Here is a 21,083-nt window from a genome sequence, read left to right as displayed (position 1 = left end):
GGGCAAAATATTTAAATAGCCATTTCACCAAAAAGGTGTAGGAATGGCCAATAAAGTACATGAAAAGATAGCATCATTAGTGAGCAGGGAAATGCAAATTGAAACTACAGTGAGACACCACTTCTTACTCACTAGAATGCTATAATAAAAAAGAAGGACAGAAGCAACTGGAGGAAGTGAAAAAACAATGATGTGGAAAAATCAAACTACTCATGCACTGTTGATGGGACATGCAGCCATGTTGAAAACCAGTTTGGCAGTTTCTTAAAAATTTTAAAGATACATTTACCATATGACCTAGCACTTTCACTTCTAGCTGTTTACCCAAAAGAAATAAAAACCTATGTCCACACAACACATGAATGTGAATATTCATAGCAGCTTTATCCATAACAGTCCATAAAGTAGAAACACATCAAATATCTATCAACAGGTGAGTGAACAAATGGAACTATCAATACAATTTAATAGGATTTGACACCTAAAAGGAATGAAACATTGATATGTGCTACAACATAGATAAAACACAAAAGTATATTAAGTTAGGTGAAAGAAGACAGATACAAAAGACTACATATTGCATGATTCTATTTATATGGTTCCCAGAAAAGGCAAATCTGTAGAGTCAGAAAGTCAATTAAGAGTTGCCTTGAGTTGGGGAGTGGGAATAAAAGGTGGCAACTGATAAGCATGAGGGATTTTTTAGGAATGATAGAAATGTTGCAAAACAGGATCGTGGTAATGGTCACACATGTCTAAAATTTTACTAAAAGTAATTGAACTGTACACTTAAAAAAGGTGAATGTTATGATATGTCAATTATACCTCAGTAAAGCTGTTTAAAAACAAACAAGTTTAGTAGTGTGGGCCCCATCTGTCTTGCCCTTTGTTTAATTTCTCAGTTTCCTTAGGGCTTATATTTATTGCTTCCACTCAGAGATTGCAAGAGAAAGCCCCCAATCTTAGAAAAAAAGCAACATACTCTGAATTACACTTTGGTCATAGATGAACTCACAAGAACAAATTTAAAACATCAGGAACTGAGTGATGATAACCCAATGCATCAAAATGTTGGATACAACTGACATAGTGCTTAGAGAGAAATTTACAACTTTAAATGCCTATAGTGGAAATGAACAAAGGAGTAAAGTCAATTATCTATGTTTTCATCATAAGAATACTGAAAAATAAGAGTAAAATAAACCCAAAATTAATAAATGTAAGCCAATAATAAAGAAATCATGAAATAAAAAATAAGCAAACAATAGAGGCAATCAATGGTCAATTTTTCTGTACTCCATGAACAAAACTTCATTTCAAAATGATTTCATATTTAAGTATATATCCAGAACCACAGAAATCTTACAAGAAATAGGAAAATATGGGAATAAAATAAGAATTCTACGAGAATAAAAATCAGAATGTAGTTGCCTACCAAGTAGGTTGGGTACAGTGCAAAGAATTAACTAAGAACTTCTTTTCAAGAAGAAAATGGTCTCTGTTTTTTTGGATGCTACTTACATGGGCATACATAACTGTCAAGTTTCGCTGAACTGAACACTTGAGATCTGGGCAGTTTAATGAATATAAATTACATTTTTTTAAGTAAAGAAAGTGTCTCAGGAGCTTATGGGCAGTTCTAATGCATAGGCTTCAGAAGCACTCACAGCATGTTCAGTTCAGGAGAATTTGCTGAAAATGGTTTTGCAGCCAAAAATATGGGATAAGTTCAAACATCTATGACAAGAGTCATTGGGGCAAACAACTACAATCTCCACTCTTGTGGTATGGGCCATATTATTAAGCAGGTATCAATAGATACCTTTCCTTCAATGATGTTCTTCATCTAGTAACCCAGAGCTCTTCAGGGGAAAAATGCAATAAAGGGCTAATGTGGATTTCCCTCCAAACATATTTACTGCACAAAGTTCACATTGCACTTGAAGATTTCTCCCAGTCTAGTTTAACTTCACAGATTGCAGATCCCAGACAGCTGGTATGAACTGACCAGCTTCCTGTTAAGGCTAAACCTAAGACTCTTTACCACACTCTTTTCCACAGACTCTTTACCACACACTTTACCACTTACTCTTTTTCGAAGAGTGGCCTTAGGATTGGATTTCTCTTCCTGTTCCTGGGAAGAATCAGAGATGTAACCTAAAGGTCACTATTCTTCTGAGAAAAGGGATGCTGGAGGAGGTGGGAGCAATGAGTATGTGGCATGATTCAGAGTGATAAGGGGCAAGCCAGGAGCCACAGAGCATAAAGCTCCAGGGCTGCCTTAGAGGATGAAGTGACCAGCACCTCGACTCTTCTGTCCAGCCTTTTAACCATTTAATTAATGGTTAGAGCTTTTTCATTTTCTTTCAGCTACTCTTGGCAGCGGTGGGGACATGGAATTTTTGCGAACAATGGGGTGGAGGAAAATAAGACATCTGTGCAAGTCTATAACCATTTTACCTCTGTTTTTAGTCCTCTCCATGGTCACCCTAGAATAAGATCTACTCCCCAGGATCTTCTATTTCCTGGCAAGTGTTTCCTGCAATCTTGGATTGGCCATGATGGGCTGGAGCTGCCTTGTGACAGGAGCAGGAGGGTTTCTGGGTCAGAGGATCGTCCACCTCTTGGTGAAGGAGAAGGAGCTAAAGGAGATCAGGGCCTTGGACAAGGCCTTCAGATCAGGATTGAGGGAGAAATTTTCTAGTAAGTAAACTTGAGTCATGGGTGTGTGGCTACATTTTAAACCCTGCATGGGTGTGGGAAGGTGGAGATTTTCTGGCAAGTTATGGAAAGTTGTAGCCAAATCTAAGCCAATCCCACATCCAAAGTCACCAAAAACAGAAAACTAAATAGCATAAAATGGCATAGTGTGAAAGATACTGGGAAGGCTGTCCAGAGACTGGATTCTGGCCCTGACTGAGAACTTGAGAGGCAGCCACCTCAGCCTCCAGGCCCCTTTCATCTAGAAAATCCCACATCAGTTCTCGTTCTTGTCTACAACTCTTTTATGCTCTGAAGCTTTTTGTCTTGGCAATTGCTTTACAACATTCACAAAGGACAGCATTTACCTGGAGACCTCACCAGTGGGTCCCTGCCTCTCTAGACTGTCCCAAGCTTTGTTTTGTTTCATAGCATCCTCAGCATCTTTAGTGGAGGTAAAATAAAAGGAAGCGAAGGCAAAGATGAGTGTTTAAGTGTGTGTGTGTGCAGGTGTGCATGTGTGCATGTGTGCCTGCGTGTGCGTGTCAGAGAGTGAGAAAGAGAGAAAATGAAGGGGAGAGAAAAATCAGAGAGAGAAAATGAGAAAGATGGAGAATGAATGAGAAAGAGTGAGAGAGATAGCATCAGTGAGAGGGAGAGAGCACGCACAAGTGCATAGCACAGAGCAGAGACAGAGTAAGAGGCAGTATAAGGCCAGGCATGCCTCATTTTCATTTCTCATATATGGCTTTTTTTAAAACCATTTGTCTCTGTTGCTCAATACCCACCCCCCACCCCCACCCCGCAATTGCAGAATTTGTTGTAGCAACTCTTGTGCAAATAACACAATGAGGAAGGTAGAAAAGGGGTGACATCCAAGTGGACAATGAATGCATCGAGGTCCAGAAACAAAGCGACTTGCCAAGGCCATCTGATTAATGTGTAGCAGAGCTCAGACCAAAGCTTCATCCAGGGGCTTCACTTGGCCCTGGGGCTGATGCTTGGCAAGATGGGTCTTCAGTCTCTCCTTTTGCCTCCCTGTGTGTCCAATTCCCTGTCCTCCTCCCCATCCCATGGGATTGGGAGGACTGTGTGTCTACATGTGGGCTCTGACTCTGCAGAGGGTCATGCGCTGCCCACAGAAAAGTCCCCACTTGACAGCACTCAGGGACCACACCCAGCACTCTACTCTTCTTTCGCTCTTCTCTGACCTCTTCTGATTTCCTCCACCCTCTGTTCTAATGGTGTCTTTGATAAACAAATATTAACACTTGATGAATTTTAAATGATTGTAATCATTATGTCTCACCAATATTTGTACTCTAACACGTAATACAAAGAAAAAGCAATGCTCAGCCTAGAGGAACAATTCCCCTGCAGTGAAAATGCAGGGGGTATAATGGATGGGCAGGGCCTGTATGAAGATAAAAACAGAGAATCCTTTCAGTGTTTTTTCTGTGCCAGGCACTGTGCTACATGGTTTGCATGTGCCCACTCATTCGCTGCTCATAACAGCCCTATGAGGTTATTAATGTTATTAGCCTCCTTTCTTGCGTTGAGGAAACAGAGAGAGGTTAATGAACTTGTCCAATGTTCCACAGTTAGAATATGGCAAAGCTGGATTTGAACCCATGTATGTAGTCTAGTGCAGCATCCGTGCTCTTAAGCAGTAGTTCGTCTAGCAGCTTGAGGAAGGAGGGAGCTATGGCTCCATCCACAAAGTCCCCTTTCCTGGTCTCTCTAGTTCCCTGTGAACTCATAGGGGAAGAGTCACTTTCTCTTGGCTTTAGACTTCTTCAGCTTTGAAATGGTAATTCCTTTGAGCCAGTCTGAAGTTGGCAGCAAATGGGAAGCAGACGAAGGGAGCAGGAAGTACAGAGGTGGAAATGCAATCAGAGAAAATTCGACTCTCAGGCTGTCACCCACCTCTTCCCCAGCAGCCTCTTCCCTGCCTCCCCCATTGCAGGGCCTCCTTGGAGTTGCCTGACAGTGGGAAGGGGCTGGGAGTAGACAAAACAAGGCAGAGGCATCAAGAGAGCAAATGGTCCCACCTGTATCCCAGGAAGGAATTTCTCCAGCCTTGAATTTTTCACTCTGAATTTTACTCTCACTGTTCTTTGGCCTTTGTTGCCAATTTCAGTTAAACTGACTTATTCTTACTCTTTCTCAGAAAAGTTGATTCCAAACAGCTATTCCTGCACCTGGTGCACAGGGTACAAGACTTAGAGGCGGGGTGGGCAACTTTGAGCCTTCACTAGAAACATGACCTTTAATCTGCCCTTTAACCTCTCTGAGCCTCAGTTTCTTCACCAATAAAATGGGATTCAGAATACCTACCTCATGAGACAGCTGTAAAAGGAAATAAGCAAGCTGTGAGCCATATGCAGATTATAAAGCAAAAATGAGTGTATTTACCTGAGCTCCATGTAGCATGGTGTTCATTTTGTGGGCTAATTCCAGGTGACAACTTTACTGGCAGCATCACTACCTCTGGATTTCAGAGGAGCCTGAAGATATTGATGTTGTAACCGCTGCCCTGGGCTACACAGCTGGATGTTAGTTCATTGGTGACTAACTCATTTTCAGCGTTGGTACCTGCTTTTGATAATATCCAATAAGAATTTTCAAAAAAATTCATTATTTAAACTCTTCTGCAATTCCCTAGTAATGGCTCCACTCTCCTCCCTTTCCTCTCAAGCAGGAAACCATAGGGGTGATTTTATCTTCTCCTTTTCCTCTCAGCCAAGATCCAACAGGTACCAGGACCTTCAAAGTGAGGTCTCAAATTCCAGCCTGGTGTATCTCTCTCCTTCTCTGCTTCCACTGCTGGACCCTGCTTCCACTGCTGGACCCTGCTTCCAGTCCTCATCTAAACTTTGGCACAGACATTCTGATTAATCTCTTGATCCCCTGGCTTTCTCATATCCCCTATACTAGTCCATTTTATATCCTTGAGGCAAGGTTAACTTCCTACACTACAATTCTGCTTCATTATTCTTTTTCTTTTTGAAACAGGATTTTGCTGTGCCACCCAGGCTGGTGTCCAGAGGCATGATCTCTGCTCACTGCCACCTTCACCTCCTGGGCTCCATCCATCCTCCTACCTCAGGCTTCTTATTAGCTGAGAATATAAGCATTCACCACTATGTCTGGCTAATTTTTGTATTTTTAGTAGAGACGGGGTTTCACCAGGTTGTCCAGGCTGGTCTCGACTTCCTGGATGCAAGCGATCCACCTGCCTCAGTCTCCCAAATTGCTAGAATCACAGGTGTGAGCCACCACCCCTGGCCTGTTTCTCTACTTATTCCAAATATAAATAAGGGGTTTTCTGTGACATGGTGCTGGAGACCCAAAATCACGATTCTGCATTACCTACAGAATTAAATTCAAACTTTTCCGTCTTATACCCAACTCTCCACAATCACCCTACTCTCCTTAAAAATTTTGGTGAGTCTCCCGTGACCCTAGCAGTGCTTATATTCCAGGCACACCTGACAGCTCATTGCTCAGATTACTTTTCTGAAATGAGATGGGGTAGAAACAGATGTTTGCTCTTTCCCAAAAAATTGCTAAACATGCTGACCTCTGTGCCTTTGTTTACTTGTTCCTTCCATGGAATATACACCCTCCACTCTAACAACCCGACTCTAACCACCCTCAAACACCTACGTAACATCATCTTTATCAGGAAACCTCCAAGCCAGATTCAGAAACCCTTCCAATGACCTGACCTGTGTTCTTGCAGAGCTCCAGAACAAGACCAAGCTGACAGTGCTAGAAGGAGACATTCTGGATCAGTCATGCCTGAAGAGAGCCTGCCAGGACATCTCAGTAGTCATCCACACCGCCTCTATCATTGACATCTTCGGTGTCACTCACAGAGAGTCTATCGTGAACTTCAACACGAAAGGTACAGTAGCCTGAGGAGGAGATGGAGCAAGGTGGGGCAAACAAGGATCAGAAGGATAAACAATGAAGGAAGAGAAGTCCCTCCACTGAGCACCTGCTATGCTCTGGGCCAAGTGTCTTTGCTGATCACTACCAACTGGGGGAGTTCAAAGCTGCTACCTTCAGTTTTTTACATAAGAAGACTAGGGCTGAGAGATGGCAAGTAACTTGTCCAAGGCCCCCCAGATAAGTAAGTAAGTAGGAGAATGAGACTTTAAATGCACCTCTGTGTGACTCCAAAGGCTGTGGATGCTCTTTCTACTGTGGCTCCAATCAAAAGTCAACTAAACTCCGACTTCAGACTCTTGATATCCAGCCACCCCTTGCATCTGTGGGCCCGAATGAAACCTTCCAGGTGCCACTATAGTCATCATTTTGAGTCTCGTGTGTACACTGATGAGAATGAAATGGGAAAAATCCCTTGTCCCCCTCACAGTGCATGTGATGGGGGTGTGGCTCCCTCCTTCAGTGCCCCTGCTCAGACCACTAAGGGAGCATACAGACGAGCAGGCTGGGGGGCTCCAACTCCAAAGCAGCATCTAGGGGTGAATGTTCCCAGCTCCTGAAGCCCCAGTGGACATGTGTTACATGGTGCTCCTTTAGTTTTGGTCTTTTAGTTTTGCCGTCTGTAGGCAGCTTGTGTTAACCAGCTCAATTAGATCTTAGACCATCCAGCTTGTCACAAGGACAGAGGGCTTTCTATATCCTGGGTTCTTCTCATAGTGTACCAGAAAAATTGAATCACACCTGAGCTTGGAGAATGAGTGCAAGCTTTTATTGAGTGGAGGTCACTCTCAGTGAGATGGAGGAAGCCAGAAAAGAATGGTTTTCCCCTGGAGTCTGCTGCTCAGTGGCCTGACTCTTCCCTAACTGCTTGGCCAAACCCTGCATCCTTCTGCTGGTCAGTGCATCCCTCTCGACATCCAGCTGCTCTGTGTTCCTTCACTGATGTGCTTCCCTCAACATCTGGCTGCTTCTCTCTTCTTCCCCTGATCTGCTCCTCTTGACATCCAGCAGCTTGTGTGTGTCTGCTAGAATCTTGGGGCTTTTTAACAGCCACAGAGTTAAACATGTGTATTATACGAGGAAAGAATTTAGTGCCAAAGATTACAGAGACAAGAAGTAAAATATACTAACAACATTGTACCCTGAGCTGTTTCACTCTGGACTGGTTAAATTTTAGAAGAGACATAACTGTTCTTGGCACATCTTTAGCAGTTAACAGATGCACCCCAGGAATTCTGGGGTTTGTGGGCTTGCACCAAGGCCATTAAAGCTTTTGGTTTTTTTCTGTATCTCCTCTCTCTTTCCTGGGCCTTTCTGTCTCTATTATGAAAGACTGAGATGGCCACATTCAGGAGCTCCTCTAATGTACTATCTGGTCCCAGAGCCTGTTTCTGCAACTTCCTCCTGATGATAGGAGCTGCCTGAGTAATAAATTTATCATTTAGATGTCTCTCAACTGAAGCAGGAGAGAGAGGGGTGTGCTTTACTAAGACCTCGCTTAGCCTTTCAGTGGGATTTTCATTTTTGTGTTTTTCCTATGGCTGTAGCATGACCCAATCTCAGTCAGATCCACTGAAGAATGTAGCTCGAGTCTATTACAACCACTGAACTTGGAAGTGGGGAGTGAGACACATGGATCTGTTCACATGGTCGGCCCCCCTTAGGGATAGTTCCTGACATTGACAGCATGCTCTTCATGGGCAGATACCCAACAGCTGTTGGAGGCCTGTGTCCAAACTAGTGTGCTAGTCTTCATCCATGCCAGCAGCATACAGGTAGCCTGGCCCAACTCCTACAAAGAGATTTTCCAGAATCGACACGAACAAGAGCCTCTGGAAAACACATGGTCGGCTCCATATCCACACAGTAAAAAGCTTGCTGAGAAGGCTGTGCTGGTGGCTAATGTGTGGACTCTGAAAAATGCTGGCATGTTGTACACTTGTGCCTTAAGGTCAATGCATATCTATGGGGAAGGAAGCCCATTTCTTACTGCCAATATAAATAAGGCCTTGAAAAACAAGGTGATCCTGTCAACTGTTGGAAAGTTCTCCACAACCAACCCAGTCTATGTGGGATGGGCCCACATTCTGGCCTTGAGGCCCTGTGGGGCCCCAAGAAGGTCCTAAGTGTCTGAGGACAGTTCTATTACATCTCAGATGACACACCTCACCAAAGCTATGATAACCCTAATTACGCCCTGAGCAAAGAGTTCGGCCTCTGCCTTGATTCCAAATGGAGGCTTCCTTTAGCCCTGAGGTACTGAATTGGCTTCCTGTTGGAAATAGTGAGCTTCCTGCTGAGGCCAATTTACACCTATTGACCGCCCTTCAACTGCCACATAGTGACATTGTCAAACAGATGGTCACCTTCTCTTACAAGAAGGCTCAGCAAGATCTGACATATAAGCCAATTTACAGCGGGGAGGAAGCCAAGCAGAAAACCATGGAGTGGGTTGGTTCCCTTGTGGACTGGCACAAGGAGACCCTGAAGTCCAAGACTCAGTGATTTAAGGATGACAGAGATGTGCATGTGGGTATTGTTAGGCGATGTCATCAAGCTCCTGGATTCATACAGAAGGTGACAAGGGCACAAGCCCAGGTCCTGTTGCCTCTCTTTCACACAATAGCCAACTTATTGTCTTCCTGTGTCATCAAAACCTGTGTAGTCACTGGCCCAACCAAAAGCTTTCTGTCCTAATCATATACCAGAGGACACACAATGTGATTTGCTGTTACCAAATCTCATGGGCTGATTCTGAACAATTTGGGATCTCTTTTAACTTGAGGATCTCTTTCAACTACTATAGCTCCACTTCCCCTCTTAAGTGAGAAGGGATTTCTTTTCTTTTAAATCTCCTATTTCTTCACAGAGTTCAATTAAAAGAGTAATAAATGATTCAATGCTTAAAGTGGAGAAAAGTGTGGTTACTGTTAATATACACTTTTCTCCTTTCTCTTACAGTTCCAGGTATCACCATCTCTCATTTAGAAGAATAGGATGCAACAGGGGTTAGGGGGTGGGCAGAGCAGTGGGAGGGTCAGGGAGGGCGGATGAAGACTGAATGAATAAGCTCTACTATGTTTCACACATGTACAACATGACCTATGACATATATTATCTCATTTAATACTCATCAGAAACCTATGAGGTAGAGTGACTATTTCCATTTTATCAGCAAGGAAACTTGTGCACAGTCACACTGATTAGTGACTAGGCCTGCTATGAGGGAGTTGGCATTGAAAGTCCTTATCTTTCCACCCAATTACACAGCCTGAACTGGTCTTGTCAGTGGTACAGCAGAGCACTGAAGCATGGGGTGCCGACTTATGGGAGAGCCCTGGCTATCTTGGATTACCTCCTTCTTGCCCAGTCCCTTGCAGGGGACTCTCTAGAACCCAGGAGAATGCTTGAGGAGTATCTGGAAGGGTTTGCATGCCTTAGCAAATGGCCCTGAGCAGGGGAGAGAGAAGCAAAAATGCATCCAGCCTCCATCTTCAGTGCCAATTTCCTTGAAGGTCTGTAAAACACACCTGGCTATATGTGTGTTGATCATTCTGGTTATTCATAACCCTGCATTTCACCCTTCCAATCACACAATGAAGCCACACCATGGGTTCCTGGGCAAGTAAAGAAAACAAGTGTGAACTTTCCCCAAAATATACCTTCTATTCAGCCCCAAAGTAGAAGTCTACTATCCCATATCCCCAGATTTAATGGTCTCTCTCTCCTTTCTCTTTTTCATTTTAAATTACATCTGTTCTTCCTTCATTCTTCCATCTCCTTAGCCACTTTCTTCTCTCTATCTCCCCTTTAATCACTGGTCCTCTCATTTGTCTCAATTTCCCTAAAGAGATAGGGCCAATCAAGAAAAGTTTGGGGACTTCAATGATGACATAGTTATTAAGCAATCAACAAAAACACAGTCAAAAGAAACACTGTCAGGGGCATCAGGGACAGAGTTGAACTGAAGCAGGTGAGGAGGTTGCTGTGGGTCCAGAGTGTGGGGAGGGGAAGCTGTCTCCTCTGGACCTGGGTGTATCACAGCATGATTAGAGTAGTACCTAACATCAAGATGACTTTTTTCTTACACAGGAAATTTACAGGATATTAATCAGTTGAATTTGATTACCACAAAGGAATTAGTTTCAGTGTTCATCCTGTAGAGTAAAGGAAACCATATTCTGGCCCAGATGAACAGGTTTCCACCACCATCAAAACCACAAGGGACAGATGATCAGCACTAGCATCGGGGGAGTGGCCCCAGGCAGTGGGGTAACATGGAAAATGGAACACTCATCCTTCCCCGGCCACTGCACAAAATGCAAGAGCCAGCATCTGTCCAGCTCTTGAAAGGCATGCACGCCATCCATATGTTAGTGTCAAATAGAATGGGAAGAAAAGGAGAGTGGTGGAACCTGAGGAAAGAGCCCTTCCCCCTGGTTTTTCACCTTGTGAAACCCCACACCTATAAAACCACCAGGGCAATTTTCACAGGGAAGGTAAAGAAAAGGACGTATTTTCAACGGGCAGTGAGGGTTGCTTACAGAAAGAGACGAGGGAATTGGATGGGCCAGGATTCTCAACTGAACAAGCAAAAAGACCTTGTTTTGTTGTGGCCAACAAAATGTGCCATCATTTCTTATACCTGAGGGTGTGAGGCCGGCAGAGCTCCTGCACCAAGCTCTGCTGCACCTCACAAGACTCACCACATAGGGGCAGCAAAGTCTCGGAGGGAAGAACAAGGAAGGAAACCTGACCCAGCAGAGACTTTTAGGTGTCTTTTCTCCACCTGGGTGGCTCTGCAGGGTACCTGGCAAAGGAATGAATGAAAACACAGGCAAGTGCTCAGCCACCAGCTGAAGGGCTTAGGTATACGTGAGTACAGAGAATGGAGCTGAGCTGAAGTCACTGGGAAAAGCCACAGGAGCCAGTGGGGCTTGAAGGAGGCCTTGGATTCCTGGTTTCAGGCAGGGGGCACAGCTTGGGCAGTGGTGAAGAGGAGGACGAGGGACATGAGGAAGCCCACCCGCCTTCTGGAAAACGTCTACAGAGGGCAGATGAGGAGCTCAGGTGCAAGACTCAGCCACGGACCCGACAGGCAGGCTCCCAGGCCAGGGATGGAGGGGGGAGCCCACAATGGCCTAGAGAGATCTTGCAGAAAAGTGGCCAAAGGCCAACTCTTATGTGAAATCTTTTCATTTCTAAATATTAGTGACTGACCCTAAATTTGAAAAAGCAGTGTGAAGACCAGCTCCAGGAGAGGGATATGTGGGCTAGTGTTCAAACTGTATGTGTAGTATCTTGTATCTTAAAAAGCAGGCAGCGAGGTGTCAGCAGCAAATCTGTCCATTCTTAGTGATAAGTCCCAAATATACATTATTATATAATATTCTCAGCTTTCCTGTATGTTTAACACAGGTCATGATTTTTTTAAAAAATTAAATTCTATGAGGGAAAAATATGCAAATTAACAAAACACATACAAAGGTTGGTCCCAGGCTTAAGGCCTCCGATTTTCCACTTCTGCTCCTGGTCTAGTGGTCCAGTGGGGGAGATAAAATATGAGACATGTTAGGTGCTGTGCACAGTAAATGTGTAGAGTGTCATAAGAGAGGATAGTGCTTCTGGAGGATCCATTCCCCTGGGGATTCATGGGGTCCTTGCATTTGGACTGGATATCAAAAGATGGGTAGGATTTCAACAGACAGGAATGTGAGTGAAGCTATTCCAGGCAGAGGCAATGCAGTGTGCAAAGACCCAGGTGGGAAAAGGGGTCACTTTTAGGCAACAATGAGACCAGTCCAGAGAGCACAAAGCCAGGGGAGAAGTGGAAGATGCACTTGGAAAAAAAATGATAGGCACAGACCATGATCCCTCATGATCACCCCTGGAGACACCCTGCCTCCTTCCTTCAGTGGCCTTCAGAGTAGGAATTCTGTGGCCCCCCCTTAAAGACCACTTGATATTCAATTACTTCACATATAACATGCCTCATCTTCTCTCAAAAATTGGACTCTGAGGAAAAAGAATGTCTCCTCTAGCTATGAATATTGATGGTGATACTAAAAGTTGGGACATCATTCACTATGCAATGGGAATTGTTCAGCTGTCCCTGGAAAATTATGATGGCAGTATTTTGTAGGATGGACTGAAAGAGATGATGAGGATACTTCAAGGATATAGGTAAGAAATGAAGGCCTGTTTTATATGTTGGTAACAAAATGGAAGGCAGGAGCAACTGAGGCAGGCCTGAGGCAGAATGGCCACTAGTTTAGACAGCACTGGGTGTGGGCACAAAACTCTCATGCAACCACTTTCTCAAGCCAGAAACCTAGATGGCAGCCCCCCACTCCTACCACCTATCATTCAGCGCTACCAATTTTACCTCCACAACACCTCTTGAATGTGTCCTCTTCCTCCCTGGTAATATCATTCCTACTTTTACACCCCATAGGCCTCCCTGTCTTGGAGAGTCACCCGTGAAACGTATCCTCAGCAGTGCTGCCAGAGTTGTCTCTCCAAACTAGTCTCACCATGTCATGCCCTTCCCTAAAACCAACCACTGGGTGGAGCCCCAGGACTGTCAGGATGAGCCTGAGAGCCTTAGCATAACATAGAGGGCCTCTGAAGCCCTGGGCCCTGCCCAGTACTGAAGACTAATTCTCACCAATCCCTGCCCTATCCCCGAGTTCTCCTACTTTGTGCCTCAACAATTTTCCAAACTCAACGCTTCCTGCATGCAGCATGCTTTTACATCCACCCAGGCCGGTGCACAGCATTCCTTCTGCTTAGAGGGTCCCCAGATCTCTTGCCAGCACATCCTTCCCAGCTCCTTATTCACCATCCAAAGTGTCTCTTTTTACAGCCTCTGTGCCTTGTGCATATCTAATTGCACTACTACTGATTTTTCATTTATATATCCTGTTCCCCACCCCTACGCTGCCATGTCATGAGGACAGTAATTCATCATGTCATCTCTCTGTCCCCAGTGCCTGATGCAAAATAGGCACATGGGTGGGCAGATGGATGGATGGACAGACGGACAGACAGACGGACGGATGGATGGATGGATGGATGGATAAAACACAAGCAAACTCAACTGTTAGAATGGAGCGAAGAGGTGCTGGGGAATCAAGGAACAGAATGCTTTGAATGGTAAAGTAAGAACGAATTCAAAGATGACTTTTTAATGTGTCAGTGAAGCTGAAGAAGCTGGATTATCATGTTGAAAACTGGAAAAAAAGAGAAGACACATGGGGGGTATGGGGCTGAGAATGAATTGATTTGTGTGATATGAAGAGTGAGTGGGGTTGTGAGAGGCCCATGAGCAGGGAAAGGGAAAGGCTAATGAAGGTGAAGCCCAGCTGCCAAGATTATAAAGCGACTGGGAATTAGATCCAAAACCTGAAATCGTGCAATGCCCAGAGCATTTTTATACAACAAAAAAAGGGAAAATCTGCTTTTGAAAATTGAATTCAGAAGAGAATCTCCCACTCTTAGGTGATACAGGTGAGGATCACTCAACATCTCTGGTTGCATGTGCTTCTTAAGACATCAAGGGACTCTGGTGGATATTTGGAGGGAGTTGTTTTTCTTTATCATGGCCCAAAATGCCACCCAAGGGTAATGAGCAGAGAATGGAGTCTGTGTTTTGAAGCATGAAAGGAGATTGTTATGAGGAAGTGGAGGGGGGAGGCCAGATGAACAGAACAAAATGGCTTGGCCACTCTTTCCCCAAAGGTAGGGGGCACGAGGGTCAGTTGCAGACTCCAAAACAGTCAGTAATCTGTTCTGGAAACCTGAAGCTCCCTATTGAACAGCACAATCTTTCCTCAAGAAATGGAAGAACCAGCACTAGTGAAGTCAGCCCTTCTTCCAAAACAGATACCGGCGATAGAGAGGTGGGCATGAGATGGGCTGTGGGACTATTGTCATCCTAGCATGAACTCTGGCCACTGAAGTAGGAATACTCTTCTCATGAGCACAGCCCTAACTCTCTCACACACCTTCTGGAGTCTGTGAAATCCCTGGTGTAGCTCTGAGCAGGGCAGTTCTGTGGGCACACAGCTGGTGCGGTCATCCAGGGCCTGTGCTTGGCCTAAAGGGCTGCCATGGGACCCCACATTTTATTTTGCACTGATTCTATTTTTGTAAAATATGCAGCCAGTCCTCATTATGAGAACTTCTTTCAGCAGCAGGCTGAACAGCTATGGCCTGAGATCAATCGTGGGTAAATGGAAAAGGTTCCCTGGCTCCTCAAGGGCAGATCAGTATTTTTGTGAAATTCAGATCTTTTAACTAAAAAGACTTCATTAGGGATGGTGGAGCATGCCTGTAGTCCCAGCTACTCAGGAAGCTGAGGAGTGAGGATCACTTGAGCCCAGGATTTCAAGGCCAGCCATGACCTCATCTCTAAATTTTTTTAAAAAGTTAAAACTTAAAGAAGGCTCTAGAGACATTTACTTCAGCTTTTAGCTGTGGACTCATTTCGTTCTTCCATTTACCAGTGAGAAAACTGAGACCTGTGAAGTGAAGTGACTTTCCAATAGTCACTGAAACCATCAGTTCCGGAGCTGAACTAGAACCCCGGTCTCTCCACTCTGCTACTTTAAAACATGCTGGAATCCACATGGTAAAGAAAGGAGAAGAGTTTGTGGCAAGCATCCTGGGTCCAGAAGACACACAGATTTCAGAGCAGAAGCACAGCACAGCATGGGGGAATTATAGACTTCTGCCACAGCTCCCAACACCACCTGCACACAACCAGCCACACCAAGATTCCGCCATGGCTGCTTCTGTCTGCAACATGTCCCATCCCCTTGGCACCCTTTCCTCAGCTGACTCCTCCTCATGGTCAGGCTGCACCTTTCCCAGGAGGTCTCCGGCCTTCCAAGGACCAGTAAAGGGTCCGTCTGCTAGAGACCACTTCCAGTACAATGTGGGTGCCCACTAACTTGAGTTGACAGAGGGAGGGAGGAAGGGAGGGAAGGAAAAAAGGAAGGAAGGAAGGAAGGAAGGAAAGAAGGAGGAAGAAAGGAAGGGAGGGAAGGAGGGAAGAAGGAAAGAAGGAAAGGAAGGAAGGAAGGAAGGAAGGAAGGAAGGAAGGAAGGAAGGAAGGAAGGAAGGAAGTTATTTCTCAAAGAAAGGAACCCTAGACCAGAATAAATGAGATCTTAGGAAATGATCTAAAGGCTGTTGAAGTATGAGTGTTTCCTAAGGAAGACAAACTTGGACTCTATTCTAACCTGCAGTGGTGACCCAGTATTTGCTAACCCTAAGCTGAGAAGGCAGGTGAAGCCACAGAGCCAGGAGGTTGTCCTACCAACATATGTATTAAGAAAAAAAAAAAAAAACTGGAATGAGACATTTGAAAAGAGGGCAGAAGGCAAGCCTACCAACCAGCCAGCTGCCTAAGTCATCTGCCTGGCTCAAACAGCCCATCTCCCACCTCAACATCAGCCTGCAGGATGAGAGTTCTGCATGAATGGAGATAGGCAGGTACTTCATGGTATAGAAATAAAAGTAGCTGGGGTGACTGAGACTAAGGAAAGGGGGAGAGGATGGCAAAAAGAAGCCAGTATTCTTTCATTTTAGAAACAGAATATTTCTGCAAATGAGAGTAAAGGGTGCAAATCCGGGGTTCTCATTTCAATTTTGCCATCAAAGTTAAGCAAATCTCTTCACGTTCTTGCGTCTGTTTCCTTTCCTGCAAAATGAAGGCTATGGCTCATTTCTAAGGTCTGTTGCCAGTGACATTGGGCTGTAAAAGTGTAAGATGATTTGCATACTCTGGCACCTGCACACTTCTGCAGCTAAACTTCATAATAACACAGGCCTCTATGTGCTTGTTTGTTTGTGTGAAGCCAAAGCTATTCAAGAAAGTGGTTTCCCAGCCCTTCCCTGGGTCTAGTGGCACCTGGCACCTCACTGGGCATGGTGCATCATACTTCTCATAGGGATGTAAAGGATCAAGAAGTTGAGCCAAGTAGGAACCAATTCCCTCCCTCCCTGATATCTGATGACCACTGAACTGCAGAACTTAATGCTGACTTAAATATGGTCTCTTGTTTTTGCATTTAGCTATGGACGTTTCCCAAGTAGGTTTTAAAATTCTTAGACAATCACTAGACATAAAAGTGGGCAGAGCCAATAGAGACAGTGCCTACTGAAAAGGAATCAGAAACCCAGAAAAGTCATGCCCTGCTCAAGTCCACTGCCAGTTAATGCCAAAGCTCTACCCTGCACAGTCCATGCACAGCACACCCTCAAAGGGAAAGCAGAACTAGTTCCTTCTTTCTTCCTGTTCTCAGGAAAGGGAGGCCATGCCTTCTCACTCCCTCACCACCCTGCCCCAGGAGCTGGAAATCCCAGAGGACACAGGTCACACACACAGCAACTGCCTCTCTCCTCCTTCTAGGCTCCCAGGAGCTATGACACAGGACTTTAGGATGCCCCTCAGCAGCCCCTTCTCTGCAGCACTGGGCACAACCACCCGGTAACCACCTTGCTTCCTAACATTCACACAAGCCCCTGAATCTTAAAAGAGCCTTCATGTTTTTCATTTTGTTTGATTTCCTCACACCTTATACCTGCATCTTTCCACTGCACAAATGAGGCCAAGATCAAGAATACCTACAGGGCTTCGTCTGGGCTGCAGCAACATTGAACAGTGGCTGTGTCAGTCTGGTGAATCTCAGGCTGTGAAGTCATGTCTCTGATTTCTACCAAATCTATTAACTTCAACAGAGAAAGCAATATAGCTACTTCAGCTGAATTCTTGAGATGATACTCATTTCAGACATTTGCTAATGCTACCCTTGACAAGAGAAATGTCTTGCCAGACCCTTTTTCAGCCTCTTGCCAAAGTAAACTAGCTTTTACAAGGTCACACACTGTCCCTTTCCTTGCCCAACAGAGCCAGCTAAAGTGAATATTACCTGATTTGCAGCAGTGGTGGGGACACTGACTTATAGTTGTAAAGTCCTTGGCAGAGAATCTACTTAATGCTCTGCCTTTGCTGAATGTACCATCTTGCCCTAATATAACATGTGAAGCTTTGACATGCAGTTCCCCCTGTCCACCTCCCACCCCCTGGAGCTTCTAGTGCCAATCCCTAAAGTAATACTTAAAGTTGGCAGAATAATTCACTACAAGCATGTTGGGCAGGTAGGGAACAATATCAGCCTCCACCTTCACCCGTAAATGATGCTGAAATGTGTAAGCATATCTATCTCTCTCATGTCTGTCTCCCTAGCATTCAGCACTATGCCCAGCACATGCCCACTCAACTGACAGGTGAACTTCTTAGGGGCTCTGCTCTTAATGAGACACAGCCTTGGGGCCTGGAGTAGACCAGTCATACACAGATGGTATCAGAACACCCAGGCAGAACCACTCCCTACTTCAGCTCTAGTAGGTCCAGAAAGGCATCTCAGTGGAGTGTCTTCAGTGAGTAAAAAGAATGCATGGAACTGCTTCCAAAGAATCCCTGGTTTCCAGGAACTGGAGTCTGTCATTCCTTTTACTTAGATCAAACATTTTTCAGATATATGTGTGAGAATGCCAACATGAACACCACACGTACACTGACACCTTTTTCAATCTTCTTAAACACAGGGCAACTTGGTATATAAAACACCCTACTGCCCACCTCACTGGCTTCCAAAGCTGAGCATTCCCGACTGCTGGAATGAGGCAGGGCACTGGCTAGATTCAGAGAGCATTGTGAACAGTGGCCTGGATCTCAGGGGAGCAGATGGAAATTGAAACCCATTGGAATGTGCTTTGGGTTAGCGGAGATGACCTTGAAAACCAGAAAACTGCAATCTGCATGGCACTTGTGGCTGTGATAGGGAGACAGAGGAGCAAGCACTAGGCAATTCATGCTGGAGGCTGGCCAGGTGTGCTCCTCCCCTCCCACCAGGGGCAGAGAGGATGGAAATTATGTGATTGCTAAGGGCAGCTGAGAAAAGGAGTCATGCCTGGGGTTTGCTTTGTTAAGTGTTAAGTGAGCTGAGTTGGGGGAATGAAGATCTGAGAGAATGGGAAGAAGGCAGACTATGAGTGGCGAAGACAATGGTGAAGGCCAGCAGCAGCCTTCCACACCTATTCCATTGTTATCTGATGGACAGCCAAGACAGGACTTTTCCTGGCTTTTACTTATTATATTGTCTTCACTATTTGGAGCAGTTGTGTGAAAGGCAGGCCTACCAGGAGCAGACAAAGCCCGTTGCATCTTGCACTGCCCTTTGCCTCCATATCCCGTGGCAGAGGAAAGCATTTGATCCTTCTGTGTTATACTTACTGTAATCCCCAAAAAAGAAACGGGATCCTTGTAAGAGTTAAAGAAAGAGGAAAGTAATATGAAATGTGGCTCAACAGTCAAAGACAGATGTATTTTAGAGAAATAAACCAGAGAGGGTCTTCTGGCCGATTTCAGTCAGGAGCATTCTCTCTTACAGACTAAGCATATATATATTGGTTTTAGGGTGAAGGAGCTTATCACAAGGTTGGAATGTTTCTGTGTGGGGGAGAAGTTTATGTCAGGGTTGGAATGTCTTTGGGTGGAGGGGAGGTTATCTTGGGGCTGACGTCTTTCTGGCTGGAGGGGAGGTTATCTCAGGGCTGGCAAGTCTCTTGTTGGGGAGGGGTTTGGAGTGTTTCTGGTAAGAGATGTTGACGGGATGTTGCTGACCTTAGCCATTAGGCTGATGCCCTTTGGATTTAGGCAGTTTCTGATCAAGGTGAATTTTAAAATGACAGTGCTTGTCCAAGATGGCGATGCCCCTGCTCTGTCAATCCCAACCCTACAGTTATAAAAAGGGTGAGGGGCGATGTGTTCTTTCTGGCTACCTCCTGCTGATGAGGAGACAGAGAGTTTTCTGGTCTCAGATTGACTGTAGGAGCAATGCCTTCTGTGGATGTTTTTGGGTAGTTGTTTGTGAAATGGCCATGATCCTGTCAGTTAAAAATCTTTGAAAAAGGTTAATTAGGCAGGGTAAAAACATTAGTCCTAGGCATATTATTAGGAGAGGGCCCAGGAATGGGATGGTCCATGCTATGATTTTGTTCCCAAACAAAGGATCTATTTGGTTGTTTTGGTATTCCAGCTTTTTCTTTTCTTTTCTTTTCTTTTCTTTTCTTTTCTTTTCTTTCTTTTCTTGTTTTGTTTTGTTTTTTAGCAGCATCTCTTACCAGGCCCAATTGGTTGAGATAGAAATATTCCTCACCTAATAAGAGGCAGAGGCACATGTTTGGAAAAGCCCATGTGTTATTTTCTGTTAGTAACCATTATTCCTGCTATGAAGATAATAATTAAGCAAAATGCTATGGTAATTGAGTTTCTCTGATATTTACCTGAAGGATGCTGCAGTAGATAGTCCTACTGCAAATAGTAGAGTGAGTAAAGCAATTCCCACAAGGGTGGCATAGTAATAATTACCATTTGAAAGTTTTAATATTTGGCTTAAAAGGAGAGGTAGGAATGACAAAAAGTATTTGATGAGGTAGGGGTGAGACTGAGTAAGATGAGTAATTCTCACTTGGTTACTTACTTTTTTATGATTTTTGGCTTAAGATTTCCTATTTCTTTGTTTCCTTGTGTGAGGGTCGGGGACCTAGAGGCAGTGCCTGCTGAAACATCTGGTTTTCAGTTTATAGGGTTTAAGAAAGCACAGATTATTTTGGAAACTTGTAGCCTGAAAAATTAGAATTTAATTTAAACAGTAGAAAATAATAAGAATTGAAAAACATTAGGCAACACTAGAATTTAACAACAGGTATGCTACAGTTTTTGAAACATAATTTTCTCTCTTCAGTTTCCCATTTTTATCAAAAGACAAATCACGGTAGGACTGATTTGCTTTATTATACTTGGCTTAATTATTTGCATACAGTGCAGCAAGAATAATTATTTGTTACATAGGCCTTTTAAACTGGCTTTGATGGAACTTTGTTCCATAGAAGGAATATGAGATAAAACCTTTTTAAAGCCAAGTGCAGCCATGGATTTGTACCATTAAATAACTACGAGTTTGGTGAATTCCTCTCCTCTTGAGGTTCCAAATAAGTTGGGCCTCCCAGCCTGTCAGAAAGTGACATTCATTACTTACCACAGATCAGAAACCCTGTACAGGGACTGTGTACACAAAATATGAGGCCAGTTTCCCAAGGGCTTTATTGGCTTCATAAGACAAGTTTGATTCCTTGAAGGAAAGCACACCATTCCAGTCAAAGCCTTGCTGAAATAACCAATTTCTCCAATTGTGTCCTGCTACAAAAGAAAACAGATTCTTATTGCACTTATGCAAATAACTATATTGCCATAACTTAAGAATACTCACAGTTTCCAAATTCTGGAGAAAATCAGGTAGAGAGAAATAAGTATACTCCAAATTTTGTTAGTGCTTTATAGCTGACTATAAAACCAC

At 44.3% G+C, this 21,083-nt stretch overlaps 2 pseudogenes; one reads left to right on the top strand and one right to left on the bottom strand.

The window, feature by feature from the left end:
• Window positions 1–21,083, bottom strand: part of LOC116467938 (glyceraldehyde-3-phosphate dehydrogenase-like) — a 51,112-nt pseudogene extending 30,029 nt beyond the window's left edge.
• Window positions 2,559–9,159, top strand: LOC116469528 (3 beta-hydroxysteroid dehydrogenase/Delta 5-->4-isomerase type 1-like; annotated as a pseudogene).

Source organism: Hylobates moloch, unplaced genomic scaffold (assembly GCF_009828535.3).
Source record: "Hylobates moloch isolate HMO894 unplaced genomic scaffold, HMol_V3 SCAFFOLD_5, whole genome shotgun sequence".
In the NCBI taxonomy this organism is placed as follows: domain Eukaryota; kingdom Metazoa; phylum Chordata; class Mammalia; order Primates; family Hylobatidae; genus Hylobates; species Hylobates moloch.
This window is presented reverse-complemented; position numbering and strand designations above follow the sequence as displayed.